The sequence below is a fragment of the Pipistrellus kuhlii genome, unplaced genomic scaffold (assembly GCF_014108245.1).
Source record: "Pipistrellus kuhlii isolate mPipKuh1 unplaced genomic scaffold, mPipKuh1.p scaffold_m20_p_1, whole genome shotgun sequence".
Taxonomy (NCBI): Eukaryota; Metazoa; Chordata; class Mammalia; order Chiroptera; family Vespertilionidae; genus Pipistrellus; species Pipistrellus kuhlii.
Genome location: NW_023425404.1, coordinates 30,404,285 through 30,428,546, shown reverse-complemented (window position 1 = coordinate 30,428,546; position 24,262 = coordinate 30,404,285). Strand labels below are relative to the sequence as shown.

The following is a 24,262-nucleotide window of genomic DNA, read 5'->3' as shown; positions in this document are numbered from 1 at the left end:
AAAAAAAAAGTCAGAAGAATACTGAGAGAATCAGGAGATTCAGATACCAAAGGCTGCAGAGAGGTCATTGGAAATATTTCCCCCAAAAAGACAATTTCCCCGTTAGAAAAGAGGTCTTTTGTGGCCATTGAGAGAAGAGCAGATTGTGTGGGCAAAAGCAACATTGTAATGGGGGAAAACAGAGATGAGAAAGTAAGAGATAGCAAATATACTTTGATGTTTCTCAAGAAGTGTGATTCTGAAAAGAAAGGCGAAAGGAGATAGAATAGCTTGAGAGGGTGGAAGAGGTAGGTGGCTCTATTCTGTTCAAAAGATGGAGAATGTTTGTGGCAGAAAAGAGCTTGATTAGAGAGGGGAAACTGATAAGGAAAGAAAAGATAGTTGATTAAACAAATCTGGGAACCGCTGAGCTCCAGTGCACAGGTGCTGGGTTTAACCTTAACGAGGAGAAAGGACGCTTCTTGCCTCTATATATAAGGCAATGAGGAGGGGACAATGTATGAAGGCTACAGGACAGGCATAACAATGAAGAGATTGGATTTAGGGAGTGGCTGCCATTGTAGAGGAAAGGCCAGATTTCATATATTTAAACATCACATTTTTCATTCATTCCTTTCACATTTATTCAGTGTCCTGCGTGTGCCATGCACTGGGGTCTAGACTTTTCTTATAATTTGCTATATTGGTAAGTCAGGTAAGATTTACTTTTTATTTTCCTAGAAGGCTTTACGTAAAAATAAATGCATGAATCAGAAGAGAGAGTCCTTTGTCAGACCAGATATCCTGAGTTGGATTTTGGAAAACAGGGGCATCTCAACAACGGCACCGTGTTTGAGGTGGAGAGGGAGGAGAAGCCGAGATGGGGGGAAAAGGAGTTCAGAACCAGGTAACCAAAGAGGCGCGTCTTCAACTAGGAAGAAGCGAACTTCATTCAGGCAGCGCTGTAACCAAGGGGAACAGCGCCTCTGCCCACTCAGGTGTGAAGCCCGGCTTCTTCCCTAAACCAGGGACATCCACGAGGGCTGAGCTGGTGCAGATGCAAGCCAAATGGTTACTGCCCCGCGCTCGCCCACCGCCTCGGACCACGTAAGGTCACCGCTACCTTTGCTCCCAGTTTACTGAGGGGAGGGGCGGCGGCGGCGGAGAAGCGGTGGGCGTGGCAAATCACCTTTCCTGTTTTACAATTGGCAGTCACCGCCTCTGAGTCCCGCCTCCCACGCCGCCGCCGACAGGCTGTGGGCGCTGTCACTCGAGCCGCCGCTCCCGCCCCTCGCCCGCCGCGGCTGGGATCTCGCGGGAAGAGCGGCGGGCACGGCTGTGGCTCGGGCTCCCGGCTGCGCGCCGAGCGGGAGTGCTCTCCTCACACAAGCGCTTCCTCGCGGAGGGGTTGGAGCTGCGGCAGCCGCAGGCCTGGGCCGCCCGCCCCTTCTCTGCCGCCGCCGCCTCCTCTTCCTCAGGGCTCCCCGGTCCGCTCGCCCTCCGACGCCGCCCAGGTAAGCGAGCCCGGAGCGCGTCTCCGCCGAGGAGCGTTCGGGGAGCGGGGATCCGCGGAGCCTCCGGGGCAGTCGGGCTCCCGACGGGGGCGGCTCCGGGGGCGGCTCCCGGGGCAGCGCGGCGCTGCCTGACGGGCGCAGAGCTTGGCGGGTTCGGGAGCGCAGAAGGCGGTGTGGCAGGATCGGGTGCGGGCGCCCCGGGGCGGGGTGGCCGGAGCTCCCCGGGGTGAGGGGGCGGTGATTAGGGTCCTAGGGCTCCGGTGGCTTTGGGGGTGGCGGCAGCGGAGAGGGTGCTGGGTCTTCGGGGTCGTGGGAGAGTTATCAGGGTCCTGGGGTTCCTTGAGGTGGTGGTGTAGCGGGGTTCCGGGACAAGGGGTCCCTTTACCGGGGTCTTAGGCTCTTGGAGTGCAGACGATTCCCTTTAGCAAGGTGCTAGGTCTCCGGAGGGGCAGATCTCGGAGGTCTGGGGGAGGTCTTTGGAGCGGGATTGGGTGTCTGTTTCGCATTTCTGGGATGAAGAAGCAGTTTGTTAGGGTTCCGGGGAAAGGGGTCTGTGAATCGGGGGGGTGGGGGGGTGTCTCCGGGCTGGAGGGCGAGGTGTCTGCGCCCCGCTGGGGCCGGCCGGGCGCCTGGGTGTGCTGCTGGGGCGGAAGGGTGTACGGCGGTGAGACCAGCGTCTTCATTGGGGTTTTTTGCTTTGCCCGGAGGGGGGCGGTAACTTGGCACGGTGTCCGGTCTTTATGGGGAGGGTGTGGAAGGGACGGGGCGAGTGAGCGGGTTCCCGGGCGATCTTGAATGGAGGGCGCGGCTCCGCAGGCGCCGGGGCGGCTCGCAGCGAGACGGGGCTCTGAGGAGCATCCTGAGCCGGCCCGGTGGCCCGTCTGGTCGGTGAGCATCCTGGGACAACAGGTCTTTCTTTCGAGATGAGGATGCACGCAGTGCTTAGTTGGATGGTTGATCCGTTCTGCTGACGAGTTGGAGAAAGAGTGGGTTCGTTCTGCGCTTTTCTTTTCTCTGCCCCAGGGTCCCTGTGGGGGCGTGCTGGCTGGCCTGGCTGCTCTGGGATCCAGAGTGGCGGCGGTCCCTTAGGCGGGGGTGTAGCCTGCACGCTGTTTAGGAGGCGAGTGCCCTCGGGTTGAGCGTTTAGAAGCCGCCGAGGATGGGGAAGAGTGTGTAATTTTGGTTTTGGCTTCCCTTTCCTTAGGTGATCTGCTTTGCCGATACTGTCTTAGATCTGTACTCAAGTCTTGGCTGATTGTTAGGTAAAGTCAAGTGGTGCTGGGAAAGTGTGTTCAGGCTTCTCTATAAACTAGAAGCATGTGTGGATAAGGATAACTGCAAGAGTAGCCTCCAAGCAGCATACTGGAATTTGAAGTTGCAAAGCTAAAACTCAGCAACAGTGTCCTTTGAGACCAGCACGGGTGACTAATAGGGAGCTCTGTTAGAGAATCTTGCTCAACAGTTTTATTGTAAAGGTACAATCAAGTCATGAAACTTATATAGAGTTCTTGGTAACTAGCCCGGACTTAGATGCAATTCAAATAAAACGACCTGTATATATGTGAAATGTGGCTAAAAATAAATAAAAATCAATGGGTCAGTGTCTGTGAGTTTGCCTGACAAGTATTCAGGTTAGTTAGCTACTTTATCCTAGAGGCCTGTAAATGAAGTCTGATGTGGCAGGCAGTGGAGGTCATAGCAATTGTGTAATTTTAGGTAAACAGACACATTTAAGGATGCCAAAGCAAAGAATTTTGTCTTTTTCTTTTGGTTTTAGAACCAGATAGGTTAGGGAAAATGTACTTAATCCTTGAATATTGCAATCATTTTAAAAAACAGTGGAATCCTGCATAGCAAATATTTAAGTCTTTGGAGAGCTTACAGCTTACCTTGTTCTTCATTGTTGCTGTTATATGGTAATTAAAACCAAAATGCCTGATTGACTTTTATAGCTATCAAAACTGACCAGTTGAGCAGTTATTTGGAATTATAGCCAAACTCTCCTCAAACAAACAACAACCCCCTCCCAAAACATAAGCAAACTTTTTTTCTCCTCACTTTTGAAAGACAAATGACAAATTAAGCATATTTCAATAACTTAAGCAGCTTTTCTAATTTCTAAGTAAACATAATAATCAGTCAACAAGTATTTGATTAGCTGCTAGGTGTCAAGCACTGGAGGTAGAAGATTCCAGCTCTCATGTAATCTACATGGAGCGAGTGAAGGACAACTACTAAATACATACATAAAATAATTGAGATGCTGACAAGGAAGAAATAAAAGCATACTTGGGATTTAGCTCACTTTTTAAATAACCCCTGAATGATAATATATCATTCTGTTGTGATAACTAGAAACCAAGCAAGATAATGATCTACCTTCTGAATTATTAAAGAAAGATTACATTATGATCAGAAGAGTTTGAGTATTAAATATATAGTATTGACAGGATTAGCACCTGTTGTTATGTAAGCATAAAAAAGTCTGTAAGAACACACATCAGATTTACCATTGTTTGGAGTAGGGGTGTCGAACTCAATCAGAGAAGGGGCCAAAATCTAAAATCCAGCCTAAATCGTGGGCCGAATGGTTTACTGAACAGTCATAAACTGTCATTGTGATGGAAACGCAGCGGAGTGCAGTGATGACAGCGCGGTGCGGGCCACATTGCAAGGCCTGGCGGGACGGATTTGGCCCGCGGGCCTTGTGTTTGACACATGTAGTTTGGAGGATTGTTTTCAAGAGAAAATTGAAAAGCCATAAAACAGCTTATTAACTTTATGTTTTTATATTATTTTATCTATTTCAATGAGCAGACATTAAGTATAAATTAGAGAAATATAAATTAAAAATTTTGGTCACTGCGCAAATTTGTGAAAAGTACAGAATTTATCAGACTTTTGTCAGTGTTGCCACATCTATTTGTTTGTATTAGTGAAGGAAAAATATATATTTTAAGGATCTAAAAATTATAGGGGTGGGGAGCATGGCAAAATAAGGAAAAGACTGAAACGTAAGTAAAATGTTAAAACATGTTAAAGATGTTGCAAATTTAATTATATAAAGATAAGTTAATCTTAGGCCTTTCTTTTTTTCAAATTTAATTGTGTCCTAAGCTTGACAAAGGAAGTTTTTAGACTCTGCAGAAGAATAGGGTGTGTTTTAATGGCAGAGGAGGAAGTGTTCTTATTTTGTGAAACATGCAAATCTAATAGATACATTCTTCTTCTGAGGCATTTGAAACGTAAAGATAGTTCTATAGTTCATTATTACACTGCTGAAAATTACAATAGCAGAGTGTCTTTTAGATCATCATTCAGCATTCTAGAGTCGTAAATATGATATACTAAATCAGTTTCTAGAAAGGAAATAATAAGACATGGATTCCCAGCTTCCGTGTGCACCATATGACCACAGGTAATTCCTTAGTCTCTCTGTATATATAAAATTAAAGCAAGAGAAATCTCTGTAAATAATCTATATAAATTCCAAGGATTTTATTGCATTGATTTTTATGTTACAGATCTGCAGTATAATATGCACAAAAAGAGATAGATGCCATAAGAGTAGCTAGTACTCAGGATTCAACTAGTTTCATGTAATTTTTACAAGTCATACCTAATTTTAGAAGCCTCTTCCTTTTTAAGATTTGTGAGGAATGCTTAATTCCAGGGTATGCATTACGAGGGTAAACAATTTCCTTTTGATAATTTAGCTTTATTTGTTAAAGTGTTATTGGTTTTATTTCTGATCCCTGATTCTATAGAATATCTATTTGATGATCTAATGTCCTTATTTAACTCTGATTGTAGAATGAGGTCTCTAGTGGTTGACGCCCTTTAATCCATACTTTACACTAATGCCAAGGTGATTTTTCTAAAAATGCAAATTTGTCCAGTGCTTCTTTCTTAAAACTTATACTTCCTTACTTATAGTGTTTAGTCAAAATTATTGTTACAAGGCCCTTCATCATCTGACTCATCTCTTGCCATTCTCCACCATAAACTTCAAGTGTTAACTGTATTAATAAAATCAGTTCACTGAAAGAACCATACTGTTTCCTGATTTAGAGCTGATTTAGAGTCTTCATATATTCTCCCTGTTGCTTAGAATACTTTTCCTTTTCCTGTCTTGTAGACAAAGACTACTGATTTTTCAAGATACAATTAAGCTCTATTGGCTTTTTAAGCCTTCAGTGTCCTTTGCCTTCCTTCTCTCCCCCCCTCCCCCCTTAGGTTATTCACTCTCTATGTTTTATTCATTCTCTCATGTTACCTAGTTTGCTGTAATTATTTATGTCTGTCTCCTCCTGGGCTCAAAGGGAAGTTTATATTTATTTGTCTTATTACTTTTTCAATCTCTATTGCTTAGTATTTTACATTGTTGGTTCTCATTACATGTTTGAACTCTCAATGCCAATATTAATCCTATATAATACAAGCCTAATATGCTAAGTGTCGGGTCATCTGGTCAGCTGTTCAACCAATTAAAGTGTAATATGCTAATGATATGCTAAGGCCACTCAACTGCTCACTATATATATATATTTTTTAACATTTATTTTATTGATTTTGTACAGAGAGGAAGGGAGAGAGACAGAGAGCTAGAAACATCGATGAGAGAGAGTCACCGATCAGCTGCCTCCTGCACACCCCCCACTGGGGGTATGCCCGCAACCAAGGTGCATGCCCCTGACTGGAATCGAACCCGGGACCCTTCAGTCCCCAAGCCGACACTCTATCCATTGAGAAAACCGGTCCTGGCTCAACTGCTCACTATAATGTGCACTGACCACCAGGGAGCAGACAGTTAACTGGTCAACCAGTCGCTATGACATGCACTGACCACCAGGGGGCAGCCTCTCTGACCAGTAGGTTAGCTTGCTGCTGGGGTTCTGCTGATCGGGACTGAGCAAGATTGAAGGACATGCCCTGGAGTCCTCCCATGGTCCCTCCCTGGCTAGCCAACCTCCAGCATTCCTTCTTGGACCCAATTGTGCACTGGTTGGGTCCCCTTGTAATCTGGGACCCCCTTGGGGGAGCCAGCCCAATCTCGCAGGCCAGGCCAAGGGACCCCACTGGTGCACAAATTCATGCACTGGGCCTCTAGTGTCTTTGTACTATCTGAAAATGAGTTAAGCTAAAATCTCAGTGTTCTATTTTTCTAAAACTTGGGGCTTTCTAAATTATCTTATTTTCTTGCCTCACTGACCGCAAATTGACATTCGATCTGTATTTTTATAAATTTACTGGTAAGATATGAGATCACTGCAACTATAGGAGTTAAGGGTTACTCTGTTAAACTTGAAGAAAAGTCTTAATGAATTTTGAGATATCCTTATATCTAAAATTGCTAAGAGAATTATGAACTAATTTGAGTATTTCAGATCTTGGATATCAGTGATTTGGCAGATATTTTACCTAGGCTGTTTTCTTTTATTGGAAATGATTGTTGCCAATATGTGTGGTTTTTATATTCATTCTATGTTTTACATACATTGCTGTTAATTTTAAAATATATATATTTTATTGATTTTTCTTACAGAGAGGAAGGGAGAGAGATAGAGAGCTAGAAACGTCAATGAGAGAGAAACATTGACCAGCTGCTTCTTGCACAGCCCCTACCGGGAAGTGCCCACAACCAATGTACATGCCCTTGACCGGAATCGAATCTGGGACCCTTCAGTCTGCAGGCCGACGCTCTACCACTGAGCCAAACCAGTTTCGGCCATTGCTGTTAATTTTCAAAACAAATCCTGTAGATTTAATAACTTACTCAGGGTCATTATCTGCTAAAAAGCAGGTTATGACTAGATCCAGGTCTGTCTTATTCCAGATTCTATGATTTTTCAAAATACTACATTACTTTCTGAATATGACTGTTTACTCAATATATTTTAAGTTATTAATAGATACTTGACTCATTGTATAAATTGAAAAGTAGGTTATAAGGCTTATCCATTCAGATTTTTTTTTTTAAAGCTAAGGAGAATTTGAGGTTGATCGTATTTTAGAGACCATTTAATCCAACTCCTTCATTTAGCTTATGAAGGAGTGTGACATAAGCAAGAGAAGTTGAATGCCTTGCTCAGGATCACACAGCTGGTTGGTTAAGAGTTTCTTTAAGTTAGTTGTGAACATGGTATTATAAAACCGTTATTTGAAAGGAATATCAGATGCCAGGTCCCCCACCCCCACCCCAAGCGGGAAAAAAGCCTAGACTGGCCTTTAGAAAAGTGATGTCTAGGATCTCAGAGTCTTAAGGACATGGCTGAGGTAATCCCGACTTTGGATCATGACACACGGAAACACCTTAGAACCTTTACTCACATAGTTCCCCAGTCTTGGTCTCTTTCCTTCCTCTTTTTATTAAAAAAAAATCTATCCACAGTTTACTAATCTTATGCCTGATGAAGTTACTATTAGCATTGGCCTTACCAGTAACTATTTAAGTACTGGGTCAAATACTAGGGATACAGAAAAGCATAACATTTAGTCATTGTTCTGAAAGGTATGGTTTATTTGGGAGTGGGAGGCAGCATGTATTTAATTGCAAGGTAGTATATAAAGATGCCATGAGTGATACAGTTGTAGGAGCAGAGAAGATTAGATAAATATAGAGTGGCTAGTGGTTATAGAAGTTTCCGTGTAAAAAAGGTTTATCTTAAGTTATTCTTTAAATAAAGAGTTGGAGTGGTATGAAAGAAGGAAAAGAACCTCTTGCTTTTTTATTAATCTTATCCTTGCTCACTTCCCTTCAGTGGCCTCCTTAACTATTTCAGAAGACCTAAAACTTGTTTTTCCAGATATCCATGTGTCTCCTTCCCTACTTCCTTCACATCTTTATTATTATTATTATTATATTTTATTGATTTTTTTTTTTTTTTTTTTTTACAGAGAGGAAGGGAGAGGGATAGAGTTAGAAACATCGATCAGCTGCCTCCTGTACATCCCCCTACTGGGAATGTGCCCCCAACCAAGGTACATGCCCTTGATCAGAATCAAGCCTGGGACCCTTGAGTTCATAGGCCGACGCTCTATCCACTGAGCCAAACCGGTCAGGGCCTTCCTTCACATCTTCAATAAAAGATCACTCCTTCTATGAGACCTTTACTGTCTACCCTTTTTAAAATTACAATATCCCTTTCACAAATACTCTTTGTATTTCTCTTCCCTGCTTTGTTTCAACACACTCTATATTTTTATTGTCTTTTTTGAGGGCAGGGATTTTTATGCATTTTATTCAATGCTTTATACCTAGTACCCAGAACAATAACTGTTTCAGAGTAGTTAGTCAAATTTTTGTTGAATGAGTAAGATAATTGAACTTTAAAGCAAAAATGTAAAGATCTAACCTCTCCTTCCTTCCTCCCTCCTTCCCTCCCTCCCTCCCTCTTGGTATGAAAGAGAAGGAACAACTTCTTCTTCTTCTCCTCCTCCTCCCCCTCCTCCTCCTTCGAACTTTAAAAAATTATATGCAGTAAATTACAGAAATCATAAACAATTCCATGAATTTCTACATGTGTAAACTAAACGTGTAATCACCAACCAGATCACAATATAGAATACTTCTAGGATCTTAGAAGTCTTTCTCATGCTTTCTCCTAGTCAATACTTCCCAAGGTAACCACTATTTTGACCTCCATTACAATAGATTAGTTTTGCTTATTCCTGAACTTCCTGTAAAGGGAATCAAATCATTCTTTTATATCTGGTTTCCTCTGTGAGATTCATCCATGTTTTTAGAGTTAGCAGTAGTTTATTATTTTTCATTGTATAGTATTTCATTTTATGAATATATATATTTCTCTTCTACTCTTGACAGATATTTGGGGCATTTCCAGTTTTAGCTCTTAGAAACAAAGCTGCTATAAACAAAACAAAACAAAACTGCTATGCCGAAGCTGGTTTGGCTCAGTGGTAGAGCATCGGTCTGCGGACTGAAGGGTCCCAGATTCGATTCCGGTCAAGGGCATGGCATGTACATTGGTTGCGGGCACATCCCGGATGGGGAGTGTGCAGGAGGCAGCTGGTTGATGTTTCTCTCTCATTGACGTTTCTATCTTCTATCACTCTCCCTTCCTCTCTGTAAAAAATCAATAAAATATATTTTTTTAAAAACTGCTATGAATAACTTTGCACTTGTCTTTTGATGGGCATAAGGTTTCATTTCTTGGCTAAATAACTAAGAATTAACCTACAAGGGCACATAATTCTTAATCCCATGTGTTTCTTAGCACATGCTAGATGGTCATTAACTGTTAAAGATTATTATTATTATCATTATTATTATTATTATTATTATTATTATTATTTTAATAGAGAGGAAGAGGGAAGGAGAGAGAAACTTTTATGTGAGAGAGAAATATCAATCAGTTGCCTCCCATATGTGCCCCAACCAAGTAATCAGGGTACAGCCTGGATATTTGCCCTGCTGCCTTTTAGTGTATGGGACAACACTCCAACCAACTAGGCTGAAGATAAATTATTAACTAATCAGGTACTGTGAGATTATCTCAAACTTAGTAAAAATAATAGAGAACAATCCCTATATATTTCTCTTCCCTACCTTTAAAAAGCATACCCATATTCTTTATTACTTGTTCTCCCTTCTCCAGAAGATGGGGAAAATATGTGCATAAAAGAGAAAAATAAAATTAATTTCAAAATGTGAATTTTAGACCTTATTGGCTATTTTTCTATATTTTTTCAAGTCAATTTTTTTTCACAGTTTGGTTTTATCATACATTCTTTTTTTCTATTATTTTGTAGTTTGAAATCAATGAATTTGTTTTTTTATTTCTTTTATGTGTTAATACTTTATGTTTGGGGATATGTCAAGCAAAGGCTTTCTTTGATGGCCTTATCATTTTAGAAATGGTTTTAGTTGGTGAAGAATGCAAATAAGAGCCCCTACAATAACAGGAAAAATCCTGATAAACATTTTTCTCATTCTGGAAAAGTTTTCAGTTCCCCTTTGAAGTGACTCCTAAGCATAAGCCTTGAAAGATGAATAGGAAATAAGGTGGATGAGATACCCAGAGGAAGCGAGTAGTAGCACACTATAGGTAGGGAACTACATTTGCAGAGCGAGCAGAGCAGATATGGGGATCTGCAGGCAATTCAGGAAGGCTAGAAGGGTGGATTTCAAACTATAACATGCATATGAATCTCCTGGTAGGAGTGGGGCTCATGAATTTATAATTCTAAAATGTTCACAGTTGCTGGTTTGCACACCACTGGGCTAGAGCATAGGAAGCAAGTGAGAATGAAGGCGGAGGGAGTAAAAGCAAGGCATGAAGACTCTTGTAAACACTTTGCAATTCAGGCAGTGGTAACCCACTGAAGGATGCTAAGCGTAATAGTGACTTGGTGAGATATGTGATTTCCTAGTGGGCAACTAGTGGTGGAAATAATCTTTAAGGGTAAACTCCATCTACATTTGAAACTACGGATTAGTTAATGTGTGAGAAATTATAATTTAACCATTCATTAATAAGTATTGCTTCTCCCACTAGCAAACTCAGTCCATTTAAAAGAAAAGTTTGGTTATATTTATGAATTTGGATGTTATATGTTAGTTTAATCAGTTCCTTCTTCCAGGGATATTATTTATCCTAATAAGTATAATAATTTAACTCATAGCAGTATTAATCCTATTTGATAGGATTTAAATTTTGTCTATATTTTATCATATGATCCTCTGAAATTTCCCTTTTTTAATTTTTATTAGTTGAGCACTGTAAATTATTTTTAAAACAATTAAATATAAAGTATATTTTTTAGCTTTCTAAATATATATTGTTGAAAGTATTACATATGTCTCCTTTTTCTCCCATTGACCCCTTCTAGCCCACACCCAACCTTCATCCCTGGCCTTCACCACCGTGTTGTCTGTGTCCATGGGTTATGCATATATGCACACAGGTTCTTTGCTTGATATCTTCCCACCCACCCTAGCCTTCCCTCAGATTCAACAGTCTGTTCCATGCTTCTATATCTCTGGATCTGTTTTGTTAATCAGTTTATTTTGTTCATTAGATTCCACATATGAGTGAGATCATGTGATACTTGTCTTCCTCTGACTGGCTTATTTCACTTAGCATAATACTTTCCAGGTCCCTCCATGCTGTCTCAAAGGGTAAGAGATTCTTCTTTTTTATTGCTGCATAGTATTCCATGGTGTAAATGTACTACAATTTTGTTACCCACTCATCAACTGATGGGCACTTGAGCTGTTTCCAGATCTTAACTATTGTAAATTGTGCTGCTATGAATATATATTCTTTCTGATTGCTGTTTTGGGTTTCTTAAGATATATGCCTAGAAATGGGATCACTGGCAAATGGGAGTTCCATATTTAATTTTTTGAGAAAACTTCATACTCTTTTCCACAGTGGCTGTGCTGCACCAGTCTGCATTCCCACCAACAATGTAGGGTTTCCTTTTTTCCACATCCTCTCCAGCACACTTATCATTTGTTGATGATAGCCATTCTGACAGGTGTGAGGTGATACATAATTGACATTTTAATTTACATTTCTCTGGTGATCAGTGACTTTGAGCATTTTTTTCATATGTCTCTTGGCCATCTGTATGGAGAAGTGTCTGTTTAGGTCCTTTACCCATTTTTGAATCGGATTGTCTGTCTTCCTTTATCAGATGTATCATTGCCAAATATATTCTCCCATACAATGGGCTCCCTTTTGTTTTGTTGATGGTTTCTTTTACAATGTGGAGGCTTTTATTTTGATGTGGTCCCATTTTTATTTTCTCCTTAGTTTCCTGTGCCATAGAAGATGTGTTTGTAAACATATTGCTATGAGAGATGTCTGAGTAAAATATTTAAAAACTATTTTTAAAAGATAACGAATGCCTTACCTGACTGGTTTACTCAGTGGTTAGAGCATTGACCCAAGTACTGAAGGGTCCTGGGTTAGATTTCCAGTCAAGGTTGCAGGTTTGATCCCTGCTCCCATCAGGATACCTGTGAGAGGCAACCAATCAATGTCAGTGTTTCTCTCTCTCTCTGAAAATTAATGGAAAAAATATCCTCAGGAGAGGATTAAAAAAAAAAAAAGATAATGAATGCCTCATACATTATTTTTTAAGGTCAAATATTTTAACTAGAATTAATCATTTATTGTTGTAGGTTTCCCTTTTAATAGATAATTTAACTTTTTGAATAGTAGTTATTATAAAAACCCAAACAGTTGCCCCAGAGGCAATCACTGTTATCAGTTCCTTCTGCATAGTTCCAGAGGTATTGTAGATCCTGTGTGTGTTGTAAAATAGAGAGAGAGAGAGAGAGAGAGAGAGAGAGAGAGAGAGAGAGAGAGAGAGAAGAAACACTAGATAAATTATGGTAAACATTATTAAAATACTGTCTAGTTCAAATATATATTGTGTACTAAAGTGTATAGTAAGATTTAGAAAGAGTCTAAAAATGATTAGTATCTGGCTATTGGCCCAGAAGGAAGAAAAGCAGGGTCTGGCAGTATTTGGCACTAATTTTCTATAAGACAAGTGGTCTTAGCTCTTTTTATTATTGGATCAGTTCTTTGACAATAGCGCTTCTGTTTATTTTCTAGTACTGATCCAAAATGGAAAGCCAAGATTTTGAAAGTTAGATAGTTTGTACCTGATAGAAACTCTTTAAAGTACAAAAGCTATTTTGAGGTATTTAAGAGAACATTTAGGGCAAAGATACTTTATTCTTAGATATTTTATGATATCTCGATGGTTACAGTTTTAGCAGAATTTTAATTACTTTGTTGCTTAACAGTAAAAGTTTGAGCTTGAATAATTGCAAATAAAATTCATTATTTTCTTAAATTCTTATTTACTTAATTCAAAAACCAATCAGCCATGACATAAAAATTTTAAAAATATATTTTATAAAGATTTTCATACTAATAGTATAGTAATTTGTCTCATCTAAGAACTTTGAGCTTCACTTAAATGTCATTGCTAAATAAGTAGTTGAAGCAATAGGAGTCAAAGGTTTTAATTGGATTCTATAGAGTATTAATGCTTTATGGCAAAGATATTTGTTTTGGGGGATATATTTCTTTAGGTCCTTTGTTTCCAAAAATACTAAATTTTGGATGACTAAAAATAAAATTTAGTTTACCAAATACTGACTCTCTATGTGGCCCAGGATAAGTAATGGTATTTAAGAGCTCCTATTTGCTGGAATTTGTGTCACCTATTCCAGATTAATTATAAGGCTATAAAGGCTGCCAAAAATATGTACTTAGTGATTGGTAATATTTGAGGAGTTTTAAGAAATAATTTATCAGAGGTGGGGAAAAACTTGGATTTTTAAAAAAATTTAATTTTGAAATAGTTATATACTTACTGGAGAATTGCAAAGATAGTGCAGAGAATTCCCATATACCTTTCACCCAGCTTTCCCTGATGTTAACTTCTTATAATATATAATTCCAATACATTTATCAAAACTTAGAAAATCATCTCAATTTTTAAAAAGAATTCAACAAATCTTGTTTTTGAACATCTGCTATGTATAAAAGAGTGTTTTAGCTTCTGAAATATGTACAATATTGGAAAGCAAGTAAAGGTTGCAGATAATAAATTGGCAATCTTAGTCTCTCTCAGAACAGATTATCAGATTATTGAACACATGTATTATTGGTACTTTAAAAAGTGAGACAGTGATCACAGAGAGCCAGCATGGATTTACAGAGAGCAAGTCACACCATACTAGCCTCACTTTTCTTCTTACAAGGCAGGTAAACTGGTCAGCTCCTCAGCCAATACTCTAGCCATAGTCTATCTAGAATTATAGCTACATTTATTTGATTTTTAATTTTGTACTAGTCGCTGATTAAATGCTTTACATAGATTGCCTCATTTAGTCCTGTTTTATAAATAAGGAAAGGGACCCCTGCGATTATACAATAATACCTTTGACAGCCTTTTAAATATCTTTGTAGACAAGAGAAATGTCGTCCAAATAATTACATAGGTAGATGGATTTGCTTGTTCATGGTCTGATGTTAAAAATAAACTACAGCTAAAACTGGTTTGGCTCAGTGGATATTAACATCGGCCTGCGGACTGAAGGGTCCCAGGTTCGATTCCAGTCAAGGGCATGTACCTTGGTTGTGGGCACATCCCCAGTGGGGGTGTGCAAGAGGCAGCTGATCGATGATTCTCTCTCGTTGATGTTTCTAACTCTCTATCTCTCTCTCTTCCTCTCTGTAAAAAAATCAATAAAATATATATATTTAAAAATAAATAAACTACAGTTAATTCTTAGTGGTATACTTCAAGTTGCTCACATCTCCCATGTTGTATTTAAGATGTTTATCAGTTACTCTTAAAATTGTGAGGGGGAGTGCTAGTATGTTTGTTGTGTGACAGAATCAGGATCCTCTCCGTACCCCCCACCCCTATTTTTTAATAATTAGAATGCAAGATTATATTTATGAAAGTATTCGTTACAATATATTTTTTAATATATTTTATTGATATTTTACAGAGAGGAAGAGAAAGGGCTAGAGAGTTAGAAACATCGATGAGAGAATCATCAATCAGCTGCCTCTTGCACAGCCCTTACTGGGGATGTCCCCACAACCAAGGTACATGCCCTTGACAGGAATTGAACCCGGGGACCTTTCAGTCCGCAGGCCAATGCTCTATCCACTAAGCCAGTGTTTTTCAACCTTTTTTGGGCAAAGGCACACTTGTTTCATGAAAAAAATCACGAGGCACACCACCATTAGAAAATGTTAAAAAATTTAACTCTGTGCCTATATTGACTATATATAAAGTAATTCTCTTGAATAGGAATCAAATAAACACAAAGAAAGTATTTTATAATTACTTTATTATGAAATATTAAGTAAACAAAATAGTGAAAAATTATAAAATTCTTGTCTTGTCTGCACCTACGGCACACCAGGCAACGTGTGCCGCGGAACAGCGGTTGAAAAACACTGCACTAAGCCAAACCAGTTTCGGCTAGTTACAATATTTTTATATTTGATGTGTATGTATTGGATAGGAACAAACGAAGCTCTGTAACTGAATTTTTAAAAAATCTACACAGATGCAGAGTTAGAGATTTGGAGACTTAACAGCAGTAGGTGTTTATTTGTTTGTTTGTTTGTTGGTTTAAGGCTTAAACTTTAAGCAGATGAAGCCTGGATGTATCTTCTTATTTGTCTGAAGTTGGTGAGTCAGTGATTTAATATAACTGCCTCAAAGGTTAACACCCACTAAAAACATTATTTTGAGGCATGTTGTCAAAATGCTTTGTACACTGTGTTTAGCTAAGTGTTCTCAGTTCTGTTTGTCACATTTTAAGGAGGGCATTGATAAACAGTGTATTCAGAGGAGAGTAATCAGTATGAAGCCATGTCTTGAAAGAGATTCTTATAAAATAATTGAAACATTTAAGATTTCCAGCCTGGAAAAAAAGGACGCTTAGTGGGATATTGGTAATGCTTTTAAAATTGGGTAACTGAATGATCTTTCAGATTTTCCTGTCTTAAATCTATAATTCTGTGAAAAACAGGAAGGAATGGCATGTGGAAGAGGAATTAAACATATCTTTTGCATTCTCAGAGAATAGAAGTAGGAACAGTGGATGAAAAAGGAAGGGAAATACTGGCACATAATGATGTTTTTTAACTATTGAAATGAAACTAAAGTGGACGTTCTGTCATTGAGGCATTAAAGTATGTGCTGAACAGAGTTTGATCAAGCAATTCTCTAGGGACTTTTCCAGCTCTGACCTTTTTTTTTTTTTTTTTTTTTTTAAATTCATTGATTATAATTCCCCATAGCAAAACTTTGTTAGGTATATCACTTGTTCTCAATACCTTATAGTTTCATATAATATCAAGTATTAGTAGTAAAATATTATTATGCAAAATTAAACTACAGCAGAACATTTACTACATTAATAATGTATAACTGTCACCAATACCTAGTTTCAGATACATTTCATCACTCCCCAAAAAAATCTTGTATCCATTAAACAAACATTCCCCATTCCTCCTCTACCCCCAGCCCCCAGCAACCATTAATCTTTCTGTCTCTGAAGATTTGCCAATTCTGATTATTTCATATAATGGAATCAAGCAATATATACCCTTTAGTGGCTTCTTTTACTTAGCATATTGTTCTCAAAGTTCATCCATGGTGTAGCCTGTAGCACTACATCATTCCTCCTTATGGCTGAGTAATACTTGTATAGACATAACATATTTTGTTGATCCATTTATTCATTCATTGATGAACATTTTGGATGGTCTGCTTTTTTGCTATAGTGAATTCTGCTACTGTGAACATTAGTGTAAAATGTACTATCTACTGAGAAACAAAACTGTTGAGAAATATAGAAATTATATGACTAAGCAAAAGTAGGTTTGCAGTTGTATGTGAAACAGTTTATTTTTTTGTATTATTTATTAATTATTGTATTATTTATTTGTATTACAATGGTAAACCTACTTTTGCGCACCCCTTTACTGTTTTCCATAGCAGCTATAACATTTTACATTCCCACCAGCAATATATGATGGTTCCACATTCTCTACATCTTTGATGTTAATTTTTTAAAATTATAGCTGTCCTAGTGGGTATAAAGTGGCATTTCATCATGCTTTTTATTTGAATTTACCTAATGACTAGTGATGCAGAGCATCTTTTCATGTGCTTATTGTCCATTTGTGTATCTTTAAAGAGATATACAAGTCTTTTGTCCAATTTTTAATAGGTTGTCTTTTTGTTGAATTATTAGAGTTATTTATATATAGTGGATCTAATTCTTGTCAGACATGATTTGCAAATATTTTTTTCTATTTCGTAGGTTTTCTTTTTGCTTTCTACATAGTATCTTTTGATGCACAAAATTTAATTGCGGTAAAGTCCAATTGATCTGTTTTTTGGTTTTTGTTTTGTTTTGTTTTGTTTTTCTTTTGTAGCTCATACTTTTGGTGTCATATATAAGAAACCATTCCCAATCCAAGATCTTGCACATTTAACTCTATGTTTTCTTCTTGGAGTTTTATGGTTTTAGGTGATATATTTAGGTATTTGCTCTGTTTTGAATTAACTTTTTCATATAGTGTGAAATAGGGGTTCAAATTTTTTTTTAAAAATATGTTTTATTGATTTTTTTTTACAGAGAGAAAGAGAGAAGGATAGAGAGTTAGAGACATCGATGAGAAAGAATCATTGATCAGCTGCCTCTTGCACAACCCCTACCAGGGATGTGCCCTCAACCAAGGTGCATGCCCTTGACTGGAATCGAACCTGTGACCTTCCAGTCTGCAGGCCAATGCTCTATCCACTGAGCCAAACCGGTTCGGCTCAAATTCTTTTTTATGTGTATATCCAGTTATCCTGGCATCATTTGTTGAAAAGATTATTTTTTTCCTATTGGCATCTTTGTCAAAATCAGTTCATCATAGATGAATGGGTTTATTTCTGGACTCTAAGTTCTTTTCCATTGGTATCTATATATGTCTATCGTTATGCTAGTACTGCATGATTACTGTAGTTTTTAGTACATTTTGAAAGAGAAGTGTGAGTCCTCCAACCCCCTTTTTTCCTCAAGATTTTTAGGGTTATTTAGAATCCCTTGCAATTCCATGTAGATTTTAGGATCACCTTTTTCATTTCTGCAGAACTAGCTGTTGAGATTTCGATAGGGATTACATTGAGTCAGTAGATCGCTTTGAGGGATATTGCCATTTTAACATTTTAAATCTTCCCACTCATGGACAGGGGATGCCTTTCCATTTGTTTAGTTAGATCGTCTTGAATTTCTTTCAGCTTTTTTTCACTTTCAGTGTACAAGCCTTTTTTTAAAGATATGTTTTTAATTGATTTTACAGAGAGTGGAAGAGGGGTAAGGGGAAGAGAGAGAGAGAGAGAGAGAGAGAGAGAGAGAGAGAGAGAGAGAGAGAGAGAGAGAGAGAGAGAGAGAGAGAGAGAACATCAATATAAGAAACATCAATCAGCTGCCTTAGTCATGTTTTATTGGTTTAATTGCCCAGTTCAGAGCTTTCTGTACCCCGGGGCATCAAACCCACAACCTGGATATGTGCACTGACTGGGAATCGAACTGATGACCTTTAGGTACACAGGACGATGCTCTACCAAATGAGCCACACCACCAGGGCAGTGTACAAGTCTTGCAGTGCAGAAAGACATCTATCCTCCCTCATGAACTCTACCTCTTTCCATGTCTTTCAGGAATATCCAATTCTGAAAAACACTAATTATCAAAATTAAGAATATATTTGTTCCATTTCTTTTTTAAAGTTTGTTCTATAATTTGTTTTATCTATTTTGTATTACTGTATCTAAATTACCCACTGAAAGAATAATAGTGTTCTGAAAATCTCAAAAATCCAAGAGCTTATTTTGGTTCTAGGGCACCTTTAGTAGTCCATTAGCTAGATGTATTATCTCTATGCCTGTTTCAGTTAGGCCCCTTCCATCTATAAGTATCAGAAAGCCCAATTCAAACAGCCTTACACAATAAGGAAATTTATTAGTTTAATATAAGTGGAAGTTAGGGGCACCAAGGCTTCCGGATAAGTTGGTCAGCACTTTAATGAAGACAGCAAGGATTCAGATTATTTGCATTGTTTCATTTCATTATCCATAATGCTGGCTTTATACCAAGGCAGAATTTTCCTTGTAGTTGTATGATGGTTGCCAGGAAGAAAAAGTCTGGCTTCCTCTTCACCGAAAGGACAAACTGAACCAGAAGCTACCAGAAAACCTTTTCATATCTCATTGGCATGATTCCTCGTTTCTGAATCAATTTCTGGCAGTGATAGTCTCACCCTTGAGCCCAAGTCAGTTCTCCAAGTTGCTGCCACTTACAGTTGTGGAATGGACTTTGGAGCAGGATATTGGTTGTGTTCTATTGCTTTGAGTTTTTTTCTCTATTTTTGTTTTGTTTTGTTATACTTTCATAATGGGTAAAAATATGCTTAGTCATTATTTTGGTTTAATTGCCAGTTCAGAGGTTTTTGGTTTTTTTTTGTCATGTAAAGCAATATAGCAGTTATTAAACATTCTTTTCTTAAAACAGAATGTTGGAGTAGTGAAAAGATTGGAATAGTTGCAAATTTGAATTTGTACTAGTATTTCCTTATAACCAATAATTTTTAACCGCTTTCACAACTAGATAATTGACTTAGCTACCATTTACATAGTGATTTGATTTGTATCTTATTTCTCTCTTCAAGTTGCCTGAAGCCTTGTGGTAAAGTAGAAAGTGAACTGGGTTATGAGTAAGGTTCTAATTAATTCTAGCTTCACTGTCTCCCAGTTATGTGTGATCATGGGCAAATCACTTCATCTCTGACTGTAACAGTCTTTTCTATAGGCTGAGATAATACTACCTATCTTCTCACCAAATTGTGTTTATGGGAATTCAATAAAATTGTGTGAAAGAAGTGTGAAACATATAAAGTAGCACACAATTTTAAATTGCCCTAATATTACACTAATTAAAGAGTAGGCAGTTAAAAGGAGGAAACCTAAATAACATGGGAGATACTAGTTCTAAAAAATAAATAATTGACCTTAGATTCTAAGTACTCAAGTTATATCAGTAGAAAATAAAGATGTGTTCAGTTTTTTTAAAGTTAGATGCTTCATGACTCAAAGAACGACATTTTATAAAACACCTATTTGAAAGCTTGATTCTAGTTAATGTAATGTAGAAGCTACCTTTCAAATATTCCCCAGAATTTTTTTACTTCTAATTTTTGCTGTGGTTTTATGATTAAAGCTGTTTTTGAAGGTAAGAATGGAGTAAATTGTAAATTTATAACACTTTATATGGTTTGCAGGATATTATATAATAATATTATATAATATATACACATATTATATAATAATATTTATTTATTTCAGTTATTGCTTTTTTCTCATATGCATTGTGTTCTTTTTCTTTCTAGGAACATTATTCTTTTAAGAATCTTGAGGTTTCACACAGGATTGTGGGTGGAGTTTGGGTGTTATTACCAAATGGGATATCACATTTCATTGCTGAGAACTCTGAAAAGTAAAACTTTATATTTGGAGCTTAATGAAACTAAGATGACACTAAAATTTTTGATTTTTTAAAATACTATTTAATATATTCATCATGTCTACAGTTAATGTAGATGTTCAGTCTGACTATATTAATAAACTATAGAGTATACAGTAGTGTTTGTGTCATTACTATTGGTGAAACAAAGCATATATGCTTTTTGAGTTGATTATCATTACCTTTAGTTTTGAGCTAGTTGCTGTTATCCATCATGTTGGATTTGGGGCATTACCCTTTTCTAAATGAGAAGATTGATCTCACAGTCTGTCTTTTTCTGTGGGATTGGAGACTAGAGGCCCAGTGCATGAAATTCGTGCATTGGTAGTGTACCTAGCAACTGCTGGCTGCCAGCCGGGGTCTCCCTCCCATCCCCTGGCCAGCCCTGCCCCCTGGTCAAACTTCTGAATGACTTCCCAGTTGAGGGGACAATTTGCAGTAATATATATTATACTGATTTTATTATATAGGATACTGTATATAGGCATTGAAGGGAAAGGAGAATTAACATGTTGACTCTGTTACTATGAACAAGCATACCAAGTATCTAACATTTATGTCATCTTAGTCTTCCTCCAATCTGATAGAAGACTATTAGTGCCCCCATTTTACAAAAGAAAACATTTAAATTTGGAGATTATGTAATTCAAAATTAGTCTAATGGAGAAATCCCACTGTCTCTCCCTCTCTTGCTGCTACTGTCATTACATTTTTAATACCTGCTTTCACGTAATTACAGTCCTCTTTGAGGAAGATTTCTTTTTTTCTTTTTTTCAAATGAAGAAGAGCGTTAACAGGAGTAGACAGCTTAAGAATAAGAATATGCACACTACATATTTGCTTTTCTCTAAAAATACCACTTAGTCATGATATATTATACTTTTTATTCATTGTTGGATTTGATTTACAGAAATGTTAAGAATTTTTGCATCCACATTTATGTAAGCTTTGGCCTTGTGTAATGAATTGAAAAGTGTTCCATCCTACTCAGTTTTCTAGATGTTTTTGGTAATTGGCATTATTTGTTTCTTAAATATTTCTAGAATTCACCAGCGAAGTCATTGGTCCTAGAGTTCTTTTTATGGAAAGATTTTTTACTATAGTTCTGATACCTTTAACAGATATAGAATTGTTCTGGTTATCTATTTTTCTTTATTTTTTTAAATTAAACCTTTATTGTTGAAAGTATTACATATCTCCCCTTATTTCCCCCATTGATACCTTCTAGCCCACCCCTGTCCCCTTCCCCAGTCCCCTGCCCCCTGCCCCAGGCCTTCACCACTCCATTGTCTGGGCCCGTGGGTTATGCATATATACATACAAGTTCTTTAGTTGATCTCTTTCCACCCACTTACCTCTGCCTTCCTTCCCTCTGAGATTCCAGTCTATTCTATGCTTCTGTGTTTCTGGATCTATTTTGTTCATTGGATTCTACATATGAGTGAGATTATGTGATACTTGTTTTTCTCTGGCTGGCTTATTTAATTAGCATAATACTCTTCAAGTCTCTTCATGCTGCCTTCTTTTTTACTGCTGCATAGTATTCTATGGTGTAAATGTACCACAGCTTTTTTTATCCACTCGTTTGGCTGTCTCCAGATCTTAGCTATTGTAAATTGTGCTGCTATGAACATAGGGGTGCATATATTTTTTTCTGATTGATGTTCTGGGCCTTGTAGGATATATTCATAGAAATGGGATCACTGGGTCAAATGGCAGTTCCATATTTAATTTTTTGAGGGAACTCCATACTGTTTTTCATAATGGCTGCACCAGTGTGCATTCCCACCAACAGTGTAGGTTTCCCTTTTCACCACATCTTCTCCAGCACACTTGTCATTTGTTGATTTTTTTATGGTAACGATTCTGACAGGTGTAAGGTGATAGATACCTCATTGTCATTTTAATTTGCATCTGTCAGATGATTAGTGACTTCAAGCACTTTTTCATTGTCTCTTGGCCTTCTGTATGGAGAAGTGTCTATTTAGGTCCTTTGCCCATTTTTTAATTTGTTTGTCTTCCTCTTGTTAAGTTAGATGAGTTCCTTATATATTTTGGATATTAACCCTTTATCAGACGTATCGCTGCTAAATATGTTGTCCCATAGAGTTGGCTCCCTTTTCATCTTGTTGATGGTTTCTTTTGCTGTGCAGAGGCTTTTTATTTTGATGTAATCCTATTTGTTTATTTTCTCCCTTGATTCCTGGCCCTAGGAGAAGTATCCGTAAACATATTGCTAAGAAAGATGTCTGAGATTTTGCTGTCTATGGTTTCTTCTAGGATTTTATGGTTTCACAACTCACATTTGATTATTTTATTCATTTTGAGTTTATTGTGCATGGTGTATGTTGGTGGTCTGGTCTCCCTTTTTTTTTTTTTTTTTTTTTTGTATACATCTGTCCAATATAACCAGCACCATTTATCGAAGAGACTGTCCTGACTCCATTGTATGTTCTTGCTTCCTTTGTTAAATATAATTTGAGTGTAAAGACTTGGGTCAATTTCTGGGTTCTCTATTCTGTTCCATTTGACCTATATTCCTGTTCTTTGCCAGTATCAGGCTGTTTTGATTACAGTGGCTTTGTAGTATAACTTAATATCTTGTATTGTGATCCCTCCAACTTTGTTCTACTTTCTCAAGATTGCTGCAGCTATTCAGGGTCTTTTTTGGTTCCATGTAAATTTGGATATTAACCCTAGATCTGTGAATATGCTGCTGGTAAATAATAGGGATTGCATTGAATCGGTAGATTGCTTTGAGTAATAAGGACATTTTAATAATGTTGATTTTACCATTCCATGAGCACAATATATTCTTCTATTTGTTTATATCTTCCTCTATCTCCTTTTTCAATGTACTTACAGAAAAGGAGAGAATATTTTCTTACTGCATAACTTAATTTTCTCTTCCATTTCTAATTTCTTAAAGTCATTGATTTTGGATCTTTTCTAAGATTTACAAGTGTGTCTTCTGTTGTTGTTCATTTGCTTCCATTGTTTTTTTAAATTTCTTTATTGATTATGGTATCCATAATTGTCCTCACCCCCCCCCCCCATTCCATCCCAAACCCCTCCCCATGTATTCCCACCCCCACCCCCACCCCCCTATTGTCCATGACCACTGGTTAGGCTTATATGCATGCACACAAGTCCTTTGGTTGATCTCTCTCCCCTTGCCCCCACCCTCCCACAAGTGTGTCTTTTGGTTTCCAGATTTGGGGGAATTTTTTTTAGATGTTCTGATTTTAATTTAATTCCATTGTGATTAGAGAATATACTTTGTCTGATTTTAAATCTTTAAAATTTATTGAGTTGGTTTTATGGCTCAGAATGTAGTCTGTCTTGGGTAATGGTTCCACATGTACTTGAAAAGAATGTGTATTATTGAGTGGAATGCAATGTTCTCTATAAATGTCAGTTAATTCAAACTGGTTGGTAGTATTGTTCAATCTGCTGTATTATTAATTTTCTGTCTTGTTCTATCAATTTTGGGGAGAGTAGTGTTGAAATATCTGATGATCATGGATTTTTCTGTTCTTCCTTGCAGTTCTTTCTGTTTTGCTTTATGTATTTTGAAGCTGCTAGTTTAGGATTCTTATATCCTCTTGAATTGGTTCCTTTATCATTATGAAATGACCCTATTTATCTTTCACAATAGTCTTTGCTATAAAATATA

At 37.7% G+C, this 24,262-nt stretch overlaps 1 protein-coding gene across 2 annotated transcripts in view; it reads left to right on the top strand.

The window, feature by feature from the left end:
• The first annotated feature begins 1,288 nt into the window (after positions 1 to 1,288).
• Positions 1,289 to 24,262, top strand: part of GLCE (glucuronic acid epimerase) — an 83,540-nt gene continuing 60,566 nt past the window's right edge. For both annotated transcript variants that reach the window (XM_036437641.2, XM_036437634.2), the window contains exon 1: positions 1,289 to 1,493. The gene's annotated coding sequence lies outside the window, so the exon portion shown is untranslated. The remainder of the gene's footprint in view (positions 1,494 to 24,262) is intronic.